At 40.9% G+C, this 20475-nt stretch overlaps 1 pseudogene; it reads left to right on the top strand.

The window, feature by feature from the left end:
- The first annotated feature begins 3779 nt into the window (after nucleotides 1-3779).
- LOC127215580 (C-type lectin domain family 4 member A-like) lies at nucleotides 3780-14378 on the top strand (annotated as a pseudogene).
- The last annotated feature ends 6097 nt before the right edge of the window (nucleotides 14379-20475 follow it).

Here is a 20475-nt window from a genome sequence, read left to right as displayed (position 1 = left end):
TCTGTACCAGAGTGTGCTTGGCCAGACCACAGACCACAGACTAAGTTCTATACAGAAGGAAAACCTTTTCTTTTGTCTACATGACTGTCATACTATATATTTCTACTCTTGTTTAAGGTTTTATGTTTATAGAGCTCATTTAAAACTGTATAGTTAAAATACAAATTAATAGTCATCTATAATAGTCAAGCTTATAGTGTTAGATTTTCTAGATATGCAGAGATATATTTCGGATGGATAGGTAATCTTCAGACACTTCAAAGACCTACAGAATATGGCATTTAAAATGTTTTGAGAACTTAGACTTTTCTCAACAGTGAATCACGTCTATTCCTGGCAGCATCAATTGCTTCAAGAAGATGATGGACATGGAAGAACCTCCTTATGGAGTTTGCTGCAATGTGGCAAGACTAGCCATTTGGGCAAGAAGCTGCTTTTGCCTGGACTGCGTGATAATATGTTATATAATCTGAACAAGCATGGCACACAGAAAAGTGACTGCTGAACTTGCCAAAACAAGATGGGACTGTCCAGGGTTCCTGCTTCATGGAAGAGTCTGTAAGGCAAGCTGTAGGAAACAGAGAGAAAATAACGGACAATACAGGTGGGACAGTTTCAAGTTTTCTGCTTCACCGAAAAGTCTTTGAGATATGCTAGGCCTGTAGGCCAAGGGTGGATGCCTCCATGTGCAGAGGGAACGTGGGGGACTGTACAGGCAGGCAGCTGTTTTCTGTCTGTCATTTCTCACTTTTTTTTGGAAGTCACTTTCTTGCATGTTGCTTCTCAGGCAACAATATCATTTCCTTCTCTGGTCTCTGATGGAGTTGAAGACTTTCTAGTTTTAGTTTTCTTTGTTATCAGATTCAGAAAAGAAATTCACTGGAGAAATGTATCATGTTTAAGGTTTAGAGACATAAAAAGAGTTTTGGTAATGCAAGTTAGGATAGAAAGTAAATTAGGTGGTTTGGGCTCACACATGATAGGACAGATACAGAGTATTTTCTCTCAGTTTGTCAATTGTTAATGGACTAGAATGTTGATGTATTTATTGCCTGTATATATTATCCATAGTTATTGTACTTACTGTATATAGTTTTTCTTATATTAGTTATAACCTTTTTTATTTTTAGACAAAATGGGGAAATGTGGTGAAATCTTGTTTATATTCTGACAAATAAAGCTTGCCTGAAGATCAGAGTTAACCATAGAGGTCTGGAGGTCTGTACAGACAAACAGGAAGTGAGATGGCTGGGTGGAGAGGGGAGAAGACAAGAACTCGGCCCCTCTTCAGTCTGAGGATTTCACAGAGCTCTAGTGGCTAGCAGCCCTGCTTTCCTGACCTTTCAGCTTTCAGCCCTTAATATATGACTCCAGGCTTATTATTAAGACCTATTTAGAACTTGTGCTATATTAACTTTCTTCTATAAATACAGAAGACCCAGGATAACAAAAACAATCTTAAATAACAACGACAAAAACAAAACAAAACAAACAAAAAGACCTGCAGGGGAACATCACCCAAGATGTCAGTTATACCACAGAGATATAATGATAGAGGCAATATAGTGGCATAAACACAGGCTAAATTAACTCCACCTTGGTTTTGACAAACACACCAGCAACACAGGTTTGAGAAAAGATATCATCTTTAACACATGGTGCTGGTCAAACTGGATAGCTGTATGCAGAAGAACAAACCAGACTTTTAGTACTGATCTTGCACAAACTCAACCCCAAATGGATCAAGGATCTTAACATAAGACCTGGGGTTCTGAGTCTGATAGGGCAGAAAGTGGGGGCATACTTGACTTCAATGGCACAGGAAATGACATTCAGAACAGAACTCCAATAGTACAAGCATTATGACCATCAATTAATTAAATTAATACATGGAGACCTCGTGAAACTAAAGACATCTGAACAACAAAGGCAGTCCATGGCATGAGAAAAAATCCTCTACCAGCTATATATCTGACAGAGGTTAATATCTAGAATACACAAAGAGAAAAAAGGAAAGCACTCCTCCCAAAGAGAAAGGAATGAACAATTCAAAAAAAAAAAAAAAGTTAAGAAAACAACTTTAAAACATCCTTAGCCAAGCAATTAAAAGGTTCTTTTGAGATTTTTATGTCATTGCAGTCAGAATGACTAATGCAAAAGAAAACAAAACCAAGGAAACAAGGCAGCAACACATGCTGGGTTTGATGTGGGAAAAGGGGAACACTAATCCATTGCCAGTGGGAGTGGAAACTGGAGAAATGGCTGTAAATATCGTTGTTCTTCAGAAAGCTAAAAATAATATCTAGCACATGATCAAGCTATGCCACTCTTGGGCATTTACCCAAAAGGACTCCTCCCAATCTAGAGACACTTGATCCTCTGTGTTCACAATGGCCTGGAATATGAATAATGAAAATGTATATTTACACAATGGAATATTATTCAACTGTTAAGAAAGATGAAATTTGCGGGTGAATGAATGGAACTGGAAACGGTCATTATGAATGAGGTAATCCAGACCCAGAAAGACAAATGTGCATTTTCTTCAGTTGTGGAGTGTTAGCTTGAATCTTAGATATGTTTTATTTGTTACACGTGGGAGTCAGAAATTCCCAAGGAATGAGGAAGAGCCTCTAAAGGATGAGCAATAGACTGCAGTGATATAAAGAGTTAAAGGAGAATAATGAAACAGGAAGAGTTATATTGGTTAAGGGAGAGGAGGATAGAGTAATTTAGGATGGATAAATAATATTAAAGACCTTTTGAAAAAGTCATATGAAAACATATTGCCATATAGGATTTCTAAAACACACACACACACACACACACACACACACACACACACACACACGTTAAAATGGAGTTATCCTGTAATATGGCAACAATGTCCCTACCAAACGGAGGCTATGAAATAAAACCCAGAGCCAGGAATTTATTACTTGTTTTGTACTTGTAGGTCTCATAGACTTCCAAACAGTATAGGCTATTGCTATCATTCTTGATTACTCTTCAGAATGCTCTTTTTTAGTTTAATTTACTGTATTATTTTTAAAAAAGTCTCTTGTATTATTCGTTGCATGTGGTATAATTACATAGGACATTTTCATATACCTATACAATACACTCTGAGCTCATTTTCCGCATACTCCCTGGCTATGAATCCTGGGAGCTACAGTTATGATTAACCTGGAAAGGCAGTGTCACGCGTGCAATAGTGGCTGGTACATCATGGGAGCAACAATGATGTTCTCATTAGATTTAAGTTTCTGCGCTAATAAGATGAACACATCCCTGGCACCGGTATTAGGCTAAGAACACAAGGCTAAACATATCACAGGCCACAGGGGAGAAATTTATTCTGTTATTTAGCTAGAGGGACATAGTATACTGACTCTTAAAACTCATCATTAAGCCCTAAGATCAATGCATCTCTCAATACCTCTCCTGAGAAGCTTCAGTTTGCTACAGATGATGATTAACACAGAGAGCCACAACTGGCGAAGGTCCAGACATTAAGCAGAATGTTCACCCCTAAATGGGGCATCCATACCACAACTCCTTTCCCTACAGAGCTCTGGGGAACACTGTGGAAGAAGGAACAGGAGTTTTTAAATCTAAAGTGATGAATATATGGACTCACAGTGGTTATTACACAGCACACAAGCCCAAGTCATACCAGATCCTATCATGGGAGAAACCCTGTCTCTAGGTTGTTTCCAGGTTCTAGCTTTTATAAAATAATGCTGCTATAAACATAGTTGAGCAAGTGTCCTCGCGGTATGATTGAGCATCCCTTTGGGGGTATATGCCGAAGATTCTTCCAGGGATTCGTATGTCTCCCCTTCATTTTGACTGGTACAAGTTGGAGTCTCAAAAATATTTAAATTTTTATTTCCCTTATGGGTAAATATTTTGAACACATTTTAAGGTATCATTGGCCATCTATATTTCTTCCTTTGAGAACTCTCTGATCAGTTCATGAGCCCTGTTGAAAAAGATTCCCCCCCCCCAATTCTGTAGGCTGTCTCTTCACCCTGCTAATTGTTTCTTTTGCTGTTTATGCTGCATTTTTTTCGTTTATGCCCTCACTTCTTCCAAGTTAACACTTCAGGGGAGGCTAAGTGGCAGCTCTTTAGGGCTCAGGAGTAGAAATCACAGCACAAGATGGGAAAAGGAGGCTTCATTGTAGAGGTTGTCTTAGACCACGTGTCAGAATCTCAACTCTGTGAGGAGTTTGACTTCTCTAATGGCCTGGTTCCTCTTTTCCATTCCTTCCTGTTTTCTTCTCTCCCCCGTCTGAGTTCTTGGTATTGCTATGATTGTATAATTGTCCTGCGTGTATTCTCTGTCTGTGTTCTCCCTTTGTAGGGCAGGGGATTGGACCTCAAGCTACATGCTCAGGGAAGCTGTTACTGCCCCTCATCCTTAGCTGTATCAGGATAATTTGCTCCCACTTTTGTTCAGGACCTGTTTTAAAGAAGGGATGGCACACATCTTCTGGAGAGCAGGGGAAGATTTCTTCTCAACATGTATTCAGAAAAACATTTATATTAACACGAACCTCAAAAACAAATTTGATTCCTCAGACATCAAAGCAGACCCTCCCTCCAGGTAAGAAAGCATTTTCTGATGCTCCTAGCTAGTGATGAAGGACGAAGACAGATAATCTTAGTTGCTGGCTGTGTTTCTGGGTCACTGGAGTCTTAACCAAGTGTTCTGCCTTTAGACAGATGTGAAAGGTTGTGGGACTGTACAATGGAAAAGAGAGGTGTTGTCTTTACTTTTACCATCTTGAGAAAATCACACCATCAATGTTATTGTATCTTATGTGTAGAAACACATAAATATGTATAACAAATTGCTTCAAAAATTAAATTATGGTTTAGTGATTTCCCCTTCTCTATTTTGTAACATGTTGTAGCCTGTTTGGCATCTAAGTGTTGAGTAGCCTTTTTCACTCATCTCCCTCCAGTGATGAGGACAGAACCTTGGACCTCACAAGAGGTTGGAAAGTATTGTAACTCTTTCAGAAGTGGTGACTTTATCATAAAATGTAACTTATTGACTGTGAATACTTTGGAGTTAGAAGCAAGCTGGAAGACTTTAAAAGTCCATAATGGAGTACTATGCAATCATTATAAAAATGATAAAGAAGACATGATGGTATAAAAAATGTTCATCCAGATGTTCAGGCACATGTTTGTAATCACTAAATTCAGGAGGCTGAGACAAGATGGGAGGGATTGTTGTGGGTTTGAGGTCACCTTGGATTACACAATGAATTCAAGGTCTGTAGCAAGACTCTGTATCAAAAATAAAAAAAAATCATAAAGGAAAAAATCATGTCAAAAAATGATAGTCAGGAATCAATATTTATGATGTGGAAATCAGTTGTGGAAAATAAAATTAAACTTGTTGGAACGATACATACCAGAATACTGACAACAATCATTCTCAATGTCAGGAATGGGTGATTTTACACTTACTGTAATGCTTTATAATTAACATGATTTTTTTCCTATTTGCATTTTCCTATTATTTCAAACATCATGTTATTAGTGTTTATCATGCACAAAAGAGAGGAGAGGGAGGGAAGATGAGGAAAAAGGAACAGAACTGAAGACATGAATTTGTTTCATTTTTCAGATCCTCAAAAGAAGACCACATCTCATGAAAGCTGTCATGGATTCTTCAGGGTCCTCCTCACCTCATCCACAATATATTTCCTGCTGTTGACAATCTTATTCTCCACTGCTGTGATCAGTAAGTATGCCCGTGGGACAAGTAAACTAAGGGGAGGAAAGGGACCCATTAGACAGATGCTTTCCCCTGGGGAGGCCCCAGATGACGCTGGGAATTTTGCTCTGTCTCAGAACAACTCTTCTGTAAAGTCATTCCTTCTCCCTGGAGAAACAGGTGTGTTTGTTGGTGTGACAGAGTGAAACCCCTGGGCTTGTGTGTTAGACTCCAGTACTGAGGACGGGTCTGTGTTTCCTCATCAGCGTCTAGAAGCCAGCCCCATTGGATGTGTAGATACTTATATTTGGACTGAGCAGGGTGATGAGAAGATATGGCCAGAGATATTCCGAGGGACAGAGCTCAAGTGAATTTCCTTCTAACCATTTACTTTTTTGTTTCAGATTGTATGAGACCTGAGAAGCTAGTTCAGAAAATAGTGGATTTCTCTCTAAATGGCTATCAATTTATGAAAAATTAAAAAGCAGAAATTATATTTTTTGTAGGTATTATATTCATTCATTCAATAATTAATGATATTCATTTCCTATATATTAGGCAGCATATCAGAGAGTCCAGAAAGTGCTACCATCCCCAGTGTCGAGAAATTTAGACAACAGTCAAGTGAGTTGAGTGTTAAGAAATTGCATGGGAAATGCTATGCAGATGGGAAGGAAGAAGTAAACACAGGGAGCTCAGAAAAGCTTGGAGCAGATGACATCTAGACCTGTGTGTGACTTCAGTGTTGTAGACATGAGGGATCATGAAAAATATGGGCTAATATAGTGATGCATTACTTTAATGTATATTGCTATGTGAAATTGTAGAGGACATACAAAACTAGACTCTATATCATAAAGTTAGTACATCCCATATTACATGGGTGTCCCTCTAAATGTTATTTTATTTAGTAGACTTAGTAGGTTAGTTGAGCTTTTTATTTAATCTTCTGGAGCTTTACTTGAGACTGGGTTCTCTTGGAAGATTCCCTCCGTCCTAGGTGAACTTACTCTCCTTCTCAGCTCAACTTCCCATGCCAATTGCAAACTTCCAGGCAAGATGTGGCAGGAAGCCAAGCTCAACATGGAGCAAACATACATTTGCTTTTGTGTATTTTAGTGGCCAAAGAAAGTCTTAAAGGCAGCTCAGATGAGGTAATGTGTAGAAGTAGACCTTGTTTCTTGAGTAGGGATATTCATATCAGGAAGGTTAAAAAGTGTGTCTGGTTTTTCAATGTGCCACAATCGTGAGGATTCAATGAAGAATCAGAAGCAAAACATACTAAATTAAAAGTGACTTAGAGAAGTGTGTCACTCCACAGAGGTTTGGGAAGGAAAACAGGTGAAAATTAGGAAGCTGATTCAGAACCTATTTGATCAGTACTTGGGGTTTGATCCAAGTGCTGATGATTACAGGAGGGGAGAGAAACTTGATGGAAAGGAGGTGAAGTTTTGATTAATATTTATGGCTGAGGATTAGGGAAACACATAGGAGTGAGGCCTGGTTTTAATATTCTGACTTCATGAAGTCAGAAGTCATGAAGTTATTATTAAGACAAGAAGGTAAGGGAACAGGTTTGGGTGGAATACGATGATCGAAGTTTTGTTTATGTTCACCTGAATCTCAGATGCACAGATTCTATTCGAATGACATTAACATGTTTTAGGAAAGAGGTGTGCATTTTAGAAGACCTAAGCTTACATAGGCAACAGATAACAACAACAACAACAACAAGACTACAAAAACAAAACAACAATGCTTAGTTCCCACCCCCACCCCAACAACCCAGGGAAATACAATATCACTAAGCAAGAGGAATTTGGAGAAAAAGGGGGTTATAGATGGAACTGGGTGCAATATTTCATTGTAAGAGAGGTGGGTGGAGAAGGAAACATGCAGGAAGGAGCTCAGGAAATAGCATCAACAGGGCCAGGCAAAAGCTGGAGGGAGCCACGGTCTCCTCACAGTTAAGGAGGAAGAGAAGTCAGAGTGAGAAGTCCCACAGGAAGGTGTCAAAGAGCGGCATTGATATCTATTTCAGGAACAGTTTGGTAAATTAGCAGATGTGAAAGCCAGACTCTAGTGACTCAAGGAACAAGTGGGACATGAGGCAGAAGAAAAAAAAAAAATTGTATTTCTAGAGGAAAGGTGAGTTAGTTTTAAGTGAGGAGCACCGTGAATGTGTAGGGACACTGGGAGTCAGGGCTAGCTGGGGGTGGGAGGGAGGGACAGGAAAGAAGAGGGTGGAAACAAGGTCCTTTAGATCAGTGTCAGACTCCTTTATGACTTCATGCTCAGGTAACCTGGAATTAGCTCATTTCTCCCTCACCTTTCCTGGGATACCCACATACTTAATAGAACTTGTCTCCTAAGATGTAGTCTTTAGTAATTTAGTTTTTAAATGTTGAGAGACTATCCAGGGTCAATGATCTGTCCTGTCCTTTTCCTGGAGATATCTGTGTCATAACGGGGTTATATTGGCTGTGGGTTGATGGCAAATTGCCTTTTTTGTGGTAAGGTATTGTGTAGCCAAGGATAGACATAAACTAAGTAGATAACCAAGTAACTAAACCAAATCCAACCAACCAACCAACTACACTAACTTGTATAAGTTAGGGATGACCTGAAACTTCTGATCTTCATCATTGTAACTTCCAAGTGCTAGGACCACAGCCACCACACTGTAGTGATGGGAAATCTTTCCCAGACAGGCTCTAACTACTCAGGTAGTTAACATTTATAGGTTTTGCTTCTACAAAGAATATCAAGACAATAAAAGTAAAGAATTGAGTCTTAGTACTTTCAGGAAAATGAAGTGTTTTTATTCTGTTTTACAGCTTTGTTTAAAAAATATTCTCAGCTTCTTGAAGAAAAAGCCAATCAGAAAAGAACTGAATTATACTGGATTGGAATGTACAAAGCAGCATTCATTCTTGAAAGGTAATGCCTGGAATCTGCATTTCCAGCATAATTCTGGTAGATCCATCCCCCAGTAATGGGAGCTATGGTAACATGTTCAGATCAGATGCTCAGGGAGTCTGTTCTAGAGGTCTCCAATGAGGCATAATTGGGATGTATGGACAACCTATTGACAATGAAGGAGTTTCAGGGACTGGAGAGCCAATGCTGGGCTGAGTGAAGTTTATTAGAAACAGAAAGGAGCTCCAGAGAGAATAAAGCAACCTGATGGTGTGAATGTGAGCATCTCTAGGGTGTTATGCTCAAGGGGTGTGGTTAAGGTTTTATTGTTTAATTAAAAATACCTATACATGCATGTGCTTGTGTGTGGATTTGTGCATGTGAGTACAATGCCTGAAGAAGGCAGAAGAGGGCGCCAGATTCCTGGAGCTGGAGTTGTATGTAGTTGTCAGCCACAGGTGTGGGCGCTGGGAACTAACTCCAGTCCTCTGTGAGAGCTGTGCACACCCTTAACCACTGGGCCTTCTCTGTAGTCCCTCAAGATTCTCTCTCTCTCTCTCTCTCTCTATATATATATATATATATATATATATATATATGTATATACACACACACACACACACACACACACACACACACACATATATATATATGATGCTGTTGCTTTTTTAGTTACAGTGTCTAAAAGTGTAATTTTTTTTTCAAAATTTGAATACAGAATTTGTTTTTCTTGTAAACTAAGCTGGAAGGTGGATGTATGAAGGTGTATTGCTTAGATTTAGAAACGAGAAGGGAGTGCTTAAGGCTATCCCTTACTTTGCCTCTAGTAAGCAAAGTGTCTTTGACATCTATAAGTGAGATGTCTTTGGAATATACCATCTGGCCCTAAATAGGCAGTATCTTTACTGTCTGTGACAAGAGATCTTTTGCAGAAGACTGTTTGAGCTTGTCTAGGGTTTCCAGCCCTTCTGAGCACATCTCTCCATCTCTCTTCACTCAGCCGTATCCTTTGCTGTAAAGAAGCCTGCAGTCCTATTCATGGAATCTTTGCCTGTGACTACATCTTGAAATGTTTCTCATGGTTTTTTCCCCCTCTAACAATTTCAGGATTCCAGGCCTCACAGCAAGATGTTTAACCCATTTAGACTCATTGTAGAGTCATTTTATATTCAGAATGGCTGTGGATCTAGCTTCATTCTTCTGCATGTTGGTAACTAGTTTTCCCAGAACAATTTGTTGAAGAGCCTATCTTCCTCCACTGTTTATGTTTGGTGAAAAGTCAGGTGGCCGTAGCCGGTGGGTTTGTGTCTGTGGTTCTCTTTGTGTTTCCCGATCAATGTGTCTCCTTTTGTTGCTGGTACTGTACCCTATAGTGTAGCCTGGGGTCAGGCATGGTGATACCTCCAACTTTATTCTTTTTCCTTCAGGGTTGCTTTGACTATCCAGGGTCTTTCATGCTGCTATCTGACTTTTGAGATTGTTTGCCTATTTATCTTATGAAAAATCTTGGAATTGTTTTTTGGTAGGGATTGCATTCATCTGTGGCATCTTAGGATTTTTATAGGAGACTTTATTTTTCTATTTCATTTCAGTTTTTCCCCCTTGAGGGTTCACGGATATCTCTGTTGCTTTTAGGATTCAATGCAATACCCTGGAAAACTTAGAGATATGATTTTCAGATATAAAATTGTTTATTGTAATATATTTAACACACATTTATCACCACTAATGAAAAATATCTGTCTGCTAATTCTGAAATTTTACTGCCTTGGCTAATGACATGTATGTATGTATGTATGTATGTATGTATGTATGTATGTATTCTTTTTATGTAGCAAACTTTCTGGTTCTTGGTGTGATGAGTTCAATTCTTTGGAGACCCAGGCTATTTAACATTATGTCTTTAGTGTCTGAGTGCCCTTTTTACACTGTGTTCCGGACATCACCCCAGTAGGACAAAGGGGTCTTGCCATTAGTGCAGATGGATGTAAACTGGGGTTGCTTGGCACCTGACGGGGAGAGGCTCCTTGTTACATCTGGAGAAGTGGGAGTCCCAACTCCCATGTGGTCTCTGCACACAACAACTTTTTAAATGACTTAATGACATTGACTCACATCTCCTTCCTCCCGGATAGACAAAGTCTGGAGCTGTTGCCCAAAGGACTGGAAGCCGTTTAGTTCCCACTGCTACTTCATTCCCACTCCCTGGGCAAACTGAGCGAGAGTGCGGAGAAGTGCTCCAGCATGGGCGCTCATCTGATGGTGGTCCACAGCAAGGAAGAGCAGGTGCATTGTGGGAGGGAGTGGTTTCCTGTGTTCTGCCTGGTGTCTGCCTCATTTTACTGAGAGGGAGTTTATGCGGACATGGGAGTTGGTGATGTGGCAGAAGGCTTTCCATCAATCAGCCGGAAAGGTAGCTTCAGCCTTGGCATTCTACACCTTGCTCCTGCTTCAGTGGAGCTAAACAGCCCACAAGGAACCATGGCAACAGACATGCCAGGCCTGAGGGTGGAGGGAAGGATGGAATGTTTCTGCCTGAAAGACCAGTGTGCCATCCCAGCCCTCTAATGCTTCCTGTAGTAGCAACTGCCTAACAGAGGAGGGCGCAGAGCTGACTAGGGAAATGGGATGGAATCAGCAGTCACAGCCAGCCATCAGAAAGGAAATATCCGAAGTGGAGAGTGATTCATCTGCAAAATTCTGTCATGTACAACTTTCAAGAACGGTCTTGGGGGAAGAAAAGAGGGGAGTGAGTCTGAGATGAGAATTATTATGATCAGGGCAGAGACTGTTTCCAGTGACATGGAAATCAGGCCTATGGGTGATGACTTTGTGTCCTGGTCAGATGGGGACGATGGCCCTCCTGGGGGGTGGGAGTGGCCCCTCTAGTCCTTGATCCTTTCTTTGTCTTCTCATCTCTGTGTGACCAGAAAAAGTATCACAGAGTACCTCTAAAATGTACAATTATTGTGTATGAATCTAAAATTTGAAAACTGTTTAAGGGTCGGAGAGATGAACTGTTTGATTATTATATATTTGCATATGTGCATCACACCGAACCTATAATTTTATGTTGTTATAATAATTTTTAAAAGAGCATATAAAACTTCTATAACAGAAACAGCAGCCCTCCATCCAGGCTGAATGCTTCATCTTTCCTTCCTCTTAGGATTCCATCACCAAGATCCTGAATGTTCATGATGCTTATTTTATCGGGCTTTCGGATCCAGGTCATCGGCAGTGGCGATGGGTTGATCAGACACCATACAATGAAAGTGCCACGTGAGTCTAGAGTTACCTAGAGAGGCCTGTGTGCTGTGGCATGAGGAGACTTTAGGGTGTTGCAGCTGTTGGTTGTGAAACTAAAGCAGCTCAGTCCTGGTGTGGCTGCTGGGGATGGAGTTACTTTTAGCCCCCATGTACTCAACACAGGAGTCCTGTGAGACACGGGTTACTGATGCTCCAGGTAGAGATGAGTGTGAAGAGTGTAGAATGATAAGGACCCAGGGTACACAATCTAGGTGCTTATACCTAGGTGTGTTTTGTTACACTTTCAGGCACTCATCTCTATTTTAGAAACTAGGATCCATTTTTACTTTTGTTTGTGTGTGCATGTGTACCTCTGGTGTGTGCCATGTGTATGGTGGTGCCCATGGAGCCCATAAAAGGGGTTGTTGGGTCACCTGGAGCTGGGGTTACAGGTGGTATGACCACGCCAATATGGGTGAAGGTATCTCTCATGTTTTCTGGAAAAGCAGCAGCACTCTTAATGTGTGAGCCATATCTCCAGGTTTCACTCATATCTTTTCTTCTTCTTTCTTTTTATTTATTTTTTAAAGTCTTTTCTCATTTTACCACTCTCAGTTTCCCACTCCCTCTTCTCCTCCTATACCCTCACTCATTCCTCAGAGAGAGTTAAGGCTTCCAGTCAACAAAGTCTGGCACATCGTTTGAGGCAGGACCAAGCCCTACCCTCTATATCTAGGCTGAGTAGGGTACCCCTCCAAAGAGAATGTGCCTAAAAACGCCAGTTCAAGCATTAGAGATACCTCCTGCTTCCTCTGGGCAGTGGCCACACAGACTGCCCAGGCAGCAGAACTGTCACCCATTCAGAGGGCCTAGTTTGGTCCTATGCAGGTTCCAGTCCAGAGTCAGTGAGGCTCCTACTAGCTCACTCCAGCTTTTCTGTGGGTATCTCCATCATGGTCTTGACTCCTTTGCTCATATTATCACTCCTTCCTCTCTTTAACTAGACTCTGGGAGCTCTGACCAGATTTTCAGGCAAATTGATGGAACTAGAAAAAAAACCATCCTGAGTGAGGTAACCCAGACCCAGAAAGACACACACAGTATGTACTCATTCATAAGTGGATATTAGACATAAAAGCAAAGGATAACCAGCCTATAGTATATGACCCCAGAGAAGCTAGGTAACAAGGAAAACCTAAGAGAGACATATATGGATCCCCTCCCCCCAGGAAGGGGAAATAGACTATATCTCTTGAGAAACTGGGAATATGAGCTGGGGGAGAAGGGAGGGGAAATGGGAGAAGGAGAGGGAGGGGGAGAAAACCATGAGGAAATGTGTTGAGGAGATAGGGGAAGGACAGAGAGGGAGAGCAAGGAAAGAGATGTCCTGATTGAGGGAGCCATTGTGGGTCTATCGAGAAGCCTGGCACTAGGGAAATTTCCAGGGAATCCACAAGGATGACCCCAGCTAATAACCCCAAGCAATAGTGTAGAGGGTACCTGAACTGGCCTTCCCCTGTAACTTCAGATTGATGACTGTCTTAATTGTCAAGCACAGAACCTCCAGCCAGCAACTGAAGGAAGCAGACATAGAGATTCATTTGTATCTTTATAACAAAAATTAATGTCAAGATAATAACTGATATTGTGTTTTGTGTTTATGTAATTATTTTAAAACTCTAATATCTTAGTATTTTCCCATATTGTATCCTGACTTCTGTTGTGACCAGTAGGTAGTGATGGTATTGTTGTTCTCAGTTTTCAGAGAAGAAAAGTAGGAATCTAGGAGGTTACTTGTCCTAGATGACAGAAATTATAGATCGTCTACACATTTTAACTAGTTCTCCAGTTTCTAAAGTAATACTGTTGTAAAAATGAAAAAAAAAACTTTATTAAAACATGAGAAGGGAGAGGCCTTTTCAGCTTGTAAATATAGCACCTATGAAATGATAGCCCCAGGTACCGAGACCTAGGGATGAAGTAGCCTCTGGGATGTGTCCTGGGAGAACAGTTAAGTGACAAGCTAAGAGAACTTTGAATGTGGTGGGCTGTGTTTTCCAGGGAAATGTCAGATATGTGGTGGAGTGGAGAATGGCTGCTTTGCACACACTTGAATCTGATTTCCACAAAATTCCAGCCTCATCCTCAGACTTGCTTACTGTGCCTTCTCTTTCCCAGCATTGCTGTAGAAAACACCCTGATGACCTTTTCCCTCCCTTTCAGGTTCTGGCACCCAGGTGAGCCCAACAACGACAAGGAACAATGTGTTATAGTAAGTCATCCACGTTCTAAGTTGGGGCTGGAATGACACCCTTTGCAGTGTGAAACAGAAGTCAGTTTGTCAGATGAAGAAAATATACTTATGAAAAACCATTCTCCATGGACATGTGATTGCATTTTTATCTGCCATTACATAGATACCTGCCAAGTTTTAGGCATACCTATTTAGGCATAGGTATACCTATGATAATACTGCTCCACCAATATACTTACTTATTGATCCTTTACTTTCTTATATAATGAGAATTTCCCATATACCAGACACTATACAGGATCCCCTTTGTGCATATGTGGAAGCACACCAGCTTCTCTGTCCATTCTGAGATTCCTAAAGCCTTAATTGATGATAGAACTGTGTGCCGTGTGGTCCCTCTACACCATTTCTCTCTGTCTTTTCCCCCTGTTACTGGACTTATTGATGTATAACTGACAAATAAATCATGTATATTTATGTTACACTGTCTTGACTTGATATGGAAATGCTGGGCAATGGCTACCATGACCAGGTTAACAACACCCTCTATTACCTTTCATAGTTGCCTGTTTTGTGTGTGTGGTGTTAGGACATTTAAGATCTTTCCAAGCACCTTCAGACAGACAGGGTGACATTGTTACCTACTGTCACTTTGATCCTCAGTGATTACTCACATTTTCTCAGGCAGTTTGTGCCCTTCCTACAGCAATTTCATGTCTCCAATACCTGTACTTACCAGCAGCCATTCAGGATCTCGGTCCTCATGGCTAGTGTGTGGGGGAGCTCTGGGTACTAAGAGGCTGATGAGGGGCCTCTAAAGCGTGGCTAATCCTGGGCTGGGCGGCCTTCATCAACAGGAAGTTTTAGAAGACGATAGCCAACCTTTTGGCACCCCCGTGATTCTTGGTGTCTCACCTTGGTGCCTGCCACATGAGGGACAGCCTCTGCCCTGTAGATGGACACTGAGGAGACCCACATGTCCCATCGAAGCCTGTATGCTGCTTAACACTTTTTGAGGCCCTTTCAACTCTTTATCATGAATATTTTGAAACAGAAGTTGACTGGATGGTGTCATTGTTACTCAAATGATTACTGTCTATATTAATGGTAGTTGGCATTTAGATGATTTGACATATGTGTCTATATGTATATATATGCAAAGTGATGTGGGATAATGCTCTCGTAACTGTAAAGATTTGTCACTTGTATTGGTTTAATTAAAAGCTGATTGGCCAATAGCTAGGTTGGAAGTACAGGTGGGGTGACCAGACTAGAAGAATTCTGGGAAGAGGAAAGGCGGAGAACGCAGTTGCCAGCCAGACCCAGAGGAAGCAGGATGCCTCACTGAGGAAATGTACCGAGCCATGTGGCTAAACGTAGATAAGGATTATGGGTTAAATTAAGTTTGTAAGAGTTTGTTAGTAATAAACCTGAGCAACAGGCCAAACGGTTTATAATTAATAAAAAGCCTCTGCGTGTTTATTTGGGACTAAACAGTTGCATGACTAAGTGGGACAGAAATTTTGGTCTACCTGCCGCACCCAAACATTTGCCAAGAATTTCGACATAAAACCTGACAAAAGCTTGAAAAGGGGATTCTGAACACAGAAGAACAGGACAGAGCACAGCTTCCTGGTAGCAGCATTTTCTCCGAGTAGGCTGTTTACTAGAGGCAAGCAGAGGCGTGGCCCCCGTTAGGAGAGGCTTCCTGATCGAACATTACTGGCAAAAACCGCAGGGCTCTTTTAGAGGCCCTGCTGCTACATTCACACCACAAGGGCATTTGCTCAGCTATGTTCACAGCAGCATTATTATAATAGCCAGATCTTGGAAACAGCCTAGATGCCCCTCAACTGAAGAATGGATAAAGGAAATGTGTTATATTTACACAGTAGAGTACTACTCAACCATAAGAAACAATGACATCCTCAGATTTACAGGCAAATGAACAGAACTAGAAAAAAACATCCTAAGTGAGGGTAACCCCAAACCAGAAAGACAAATATAGAATGTACTCACTCGTAAGTGGATACCAGACAGGAAGCAAAAGTTACCCAGCCTACAATCTATAATCCCAGAGAAGCTTGAACCCTCTTCCAGAAACACATGGAAGCAGATGCAGAAATCCAACTAACCAATGGGCAGAGCTCCTGGAGTACAATAGAAGTGAGGGAGGAGCAAACATGAACAAAGGAGCCAAGACCATGATGGGCAAACCCACAGAATCAGCTGACCTGAGCTAGTGAGAGATCACTGACTCAGGTCTGACAAATGGGGAACCTGCATAAGACCAAACTAGACTCCCCTTAATATAGGTGACAATGGTGTGATTGGGGCAACATATGAGGCCACTGGAAGTGGGTTCAAGTCCTAAAACTAATGCACAAATTGACTTAGTGGAGCCTGTTCTATATGGAGAGATTTCTTGCCCAGCCTAGACACAGGGGCATGGGGGTGGTGGAGAGGTGCCTTGGTCCTGCCTCAATGAGATGATGGGACAGACTTAGAAGACTTCCTATGGGAGGCCTTACCCTCTCAGTAGAGCAGAAGGGGGAAGGGGGAGAGTGGAGGGAGTGGAGGGAGAGGAGGGAGGGGCAACTTGGTTTGGAATGTAAAAAATAAATTATTGAGAGAGAGAGAGAGAGAGAGAGAGAGAGAGAGGCCCCTGCTGCCAAACACTTAAATGATGTTTATGAGCAACTGGCAGCATGCTTCTTCATAGTGACACGGACCTAGAAACTCTCCAGAGTTGTGGCAATAACCATGGATCCACCAGTACCTCCATCATGAAGCTAGACTCTCAGGAAGCCAGGGAATGTGGCAGAGCCAGCTGCTGCTTTATCCTAGCCATGCTGGCCTAGCCTAGCAGATTGAAGACTCATGTGGTCAGAAAATGATAGAGATATACAGTAAAGACTGATTCAGATGAAAAAACAAACCTCTAAAGGGTTTACAGTGTGTTTAAAAATATACATAGGCTTGGGAGAGAAAAAGAAGGATAGAGAAAGTTCTTAAAAAAGAACTAGAGTAGTTGTGTGTGATAGCTCATGTCTTTAATCCCAGCACTAAGGAGGCAAAGGCAGACAGATGTCTGTGGTTTCAAGGCCAGCCTGGGGTACAGAGTGAGTCCCAGGACAGCCAAAGGTACACAGAAAAACCATGTTTCAAAAAACCAAAAAATAAAAAAAAAGAGGAGTAACAAAAAATAAAAGCCATAAAATGATGGAAAATACGGAGAGTCTGGATACTGCATGTTACTGTGTTGTCTCTGGATTGTTTGAACCCTGAGGAAGGCAGCAGCTGCTAAAAGACTTGTGGCTATAGATGCTGCTGGATTAATCACAACCTATACATTTAAAAAACTGCCTGCCTCGACTTCAAAATTGAAGTAAAAAATATGTTACTTTGGAGAAGAGGTTTTGCTTTTGTTTCCAAAAGAAATGAGAGGCTATAGATTCATTCTTGTTCAAGAAAAAATAAGGTTTGATCTAGAAAGAACTCCTGAAAAATTTCCAAAGGGAATAAATGGGCTAAATGATCCAACATTTCAGAACGCCTCTTTTTTCTGAGTTCTGTATCCAGAACAGCTTCAAGGCTGCTGACTTGAAGATGATCCAAACTCCAGGCAGGACTTGACCATAATCCTAAATTTTCTTTGGGTCCCCATAAGATTACCACTGCCCCCCAATCAGCAGGAAGTAGCCTAGAAAACTATGTTCACATCCCCCAAGTGGATTATGGATGTTTGTCTTTGTTTAGCATGTTGGTTACAAGTTGTTAATGGATAATGGATGGTCAAGAAAAAAGCTAAGCAAAGGAGATGAGATTCAGGGTTCTTGTGAAAAGAAGAAAGGGGGTAATGATGTGGGATGATGCTCTTGTTCACTGTAAAGATTTGTTATTCAGAGTGGTTTTAATAAAAATGCTGATTGCCAAGTAGCCAGGCAGGAAGTATAGTCAGAACGACCAGACTAGGAGAATTCTGCGAAGAGGAAAGGCAGAGATACAGATGCCAAGTAGACACAGAGGAAGCAGGATGAGAATGCCTCACTGAGGGAAATGTACCAAGCCATGTGGCTAAACATAGGTAAGAATATGTTATAAGAGTTTGTTAGTAATAAGCCTGAGTGATAGGCCAAACTTTTATAATTAATATAAGCTTGTGTGTGTTTATTTAGGACTGAATGGCTGTAGGACCAGGCAGGACAGAAACTTCTGTCTACACACATTACTTGATAGGGCATTTGAGAGATACTTAGATTCATAACACGTCAGGCAATATTTCAGCATATATCATCTGAAATTGTCATTGCACAGCAAAACAATACCATTATTACTCTTGGAACATTTAACAACTCTTTTCTTAGCCATCTCCAAAATGTTTCTTATGTCTGTTCTAGTAAGCCATGGCCAAAACCATTTCATTGACTAATTAAATTTATTCTACAGGTTCAGGCCATGCTTTCACAAGACCAATAAACCAACCACCAACCCTTAAAAAGAATTTAGAGGAGTCCATTGCTAGTAAAGTTAGGTTAAGATGTTTTTGTTAATGGCTTTGATGTAGAAACCCTTTGGGAACAATTTACAGTTTAGGAAGGTACACTTTTGCTTGTTGAGCAAGGGACTTATTGAGGTCAGGGAACCAGAATGATAGCAGCCTGACTAATGCTGGCTGAAGTACCTCTCTTGCTAAAGGCAATGATTAATTTCTTGTACTGATTTTTGTCCTCAGATTCCTAACAAAAAATTGTTGTTGAGTGGGTGTGTACTCTGAAGATTTAAAATAGAAATGACTGATTTTTTTAAACATGAAAGTTTATATTTCTGATCCTAAAATTTTAAAAATAAGATTACCTTTTGAGATAAATCATAAAATAATTGATCTTTTTTTTTTTTTTTTTTGTAACTCGAAATGCAGCTTGCCAATAAAAGAACTGGTTGAGAAAAAATACCTTGTTTGCTTACACTTTGTTATTCTGTAACAAGTTGCTTAGATGTGAATGTATGTGGATCCATTGGAATAATTTGTTTGGAATAATTTGTTTTTTAACTGTAATACATAAATATTTAATCATGTAAAGGAAATGGGGATCATGCTGTGTTTTACTCATATTCATTGTAATCATTCACTCAAAGAAAAGAATATAACCACATTGTAATGTTTATATTGCTTGAAAGATTTTGCTGGGGTTTAAAAGCTGTAAGGAAAAAAAATAAAGGTGGTAAAAGGAAAACAACAGGGAAGAAGGAGGAAAACAACAGGGTAGAAGAAAAGAATAGAGAGGAGCAGCAGATGAGAAAAAGAAAGTAAACAATGAAGTTCTGTGTGCGTAGGTCATTCCGCAGACTCCGTGCCTCCTCCTCAGTATCTGAGCTGCCGAGGTTCCCTGCTGAGGGGTAGTGACGATGACTTTAATATTCTGATTTCATAAACTCAGAAGTCATGAAGTTATCTGAAGATGAATAAGATGTGTAGGAGGTTCTTTTGGTTGGAATACGATGATTTAAATTTGTTTATGTTTACCTAAACCTCAGATTCATAGATTTAGCTGGATTCATATTTAGCATATTTTAGGAAAGAGGTACATTTTAGCAGATCTTTGCAGCAGATATAACAACAACAAAAAAAAAGATCAAAAACCAAAACAAGCCCTCCCAGCCCCCAACCACCCAGGCAAATGCAGTATCATTAAGGGAGAGGGATTTGGAGGAGATAAAGATGGAACCGGGTGAGTGTTTCATTGTACGAAAGGCAGATGTAGAAGGAAACAGGTGGAAGAGAGCAAGGAAACAGAAGCAAGCAGGACCAGGCAAAATTGAGGAAGCCATCATCTTCCAACAGGAGGAAGAGAGCCAGCAGGCTTGGGTAATGTGCCAAGTCTCACCAAAGATGGCTGCTGTGTGGACAGGAGGAGCAGCTGATGGTCGATTTCATACACAGTTTGGTAAATTAGCAGACGTGAAAGCCAGACTCTAGGGACTCAAGGAACAGTGAGGCAGAGGTGAGGCAGAGAAAAAAAAAAAATTGTATTTCTAGAGGAAAGGTGTGTAACGTGTACGGGGTTTTCCGCCCGCCGCCTGGTCTTGTCCCGCCGCCAAGCCAGCCCCAAATAACACACAGAGACTCTGTATTTGATATTATACTGTTGGCCAGGTGCTAGTTTCTAATCGGCTAGCTCTGTCTTAATTATTAACCCATTTCTGCTGATCTATGTATTTTCACATGGCCTTCTCTTACCGGGGAGGTGGCTGGCGTCCAGCTCTCTCCAGACCCTCCATCTTGGCTCCTCCTTACTACTTCCTATTTCCTCCTT

Source organism: Phodopus roborovskii, unplaced genomic scaffold (assembly GCF_943737965.1).
Source record: "Phodopus roborovskii unplaced genomic scaffold, PHOROB, whole genome shotgun sequence".
Classification (NCBI taxonomy): Eukaryota; Metazoa; Chordata; class Mammalia; order Rodentia; family Cricetidae; genus Phodopus; species Phodopus roborovskii.
The sequence above is the reverse complement of the archived record's forward strand: the minus strand, read 5'-3'. Positions and strand labels throughout refer to the sequence as shown.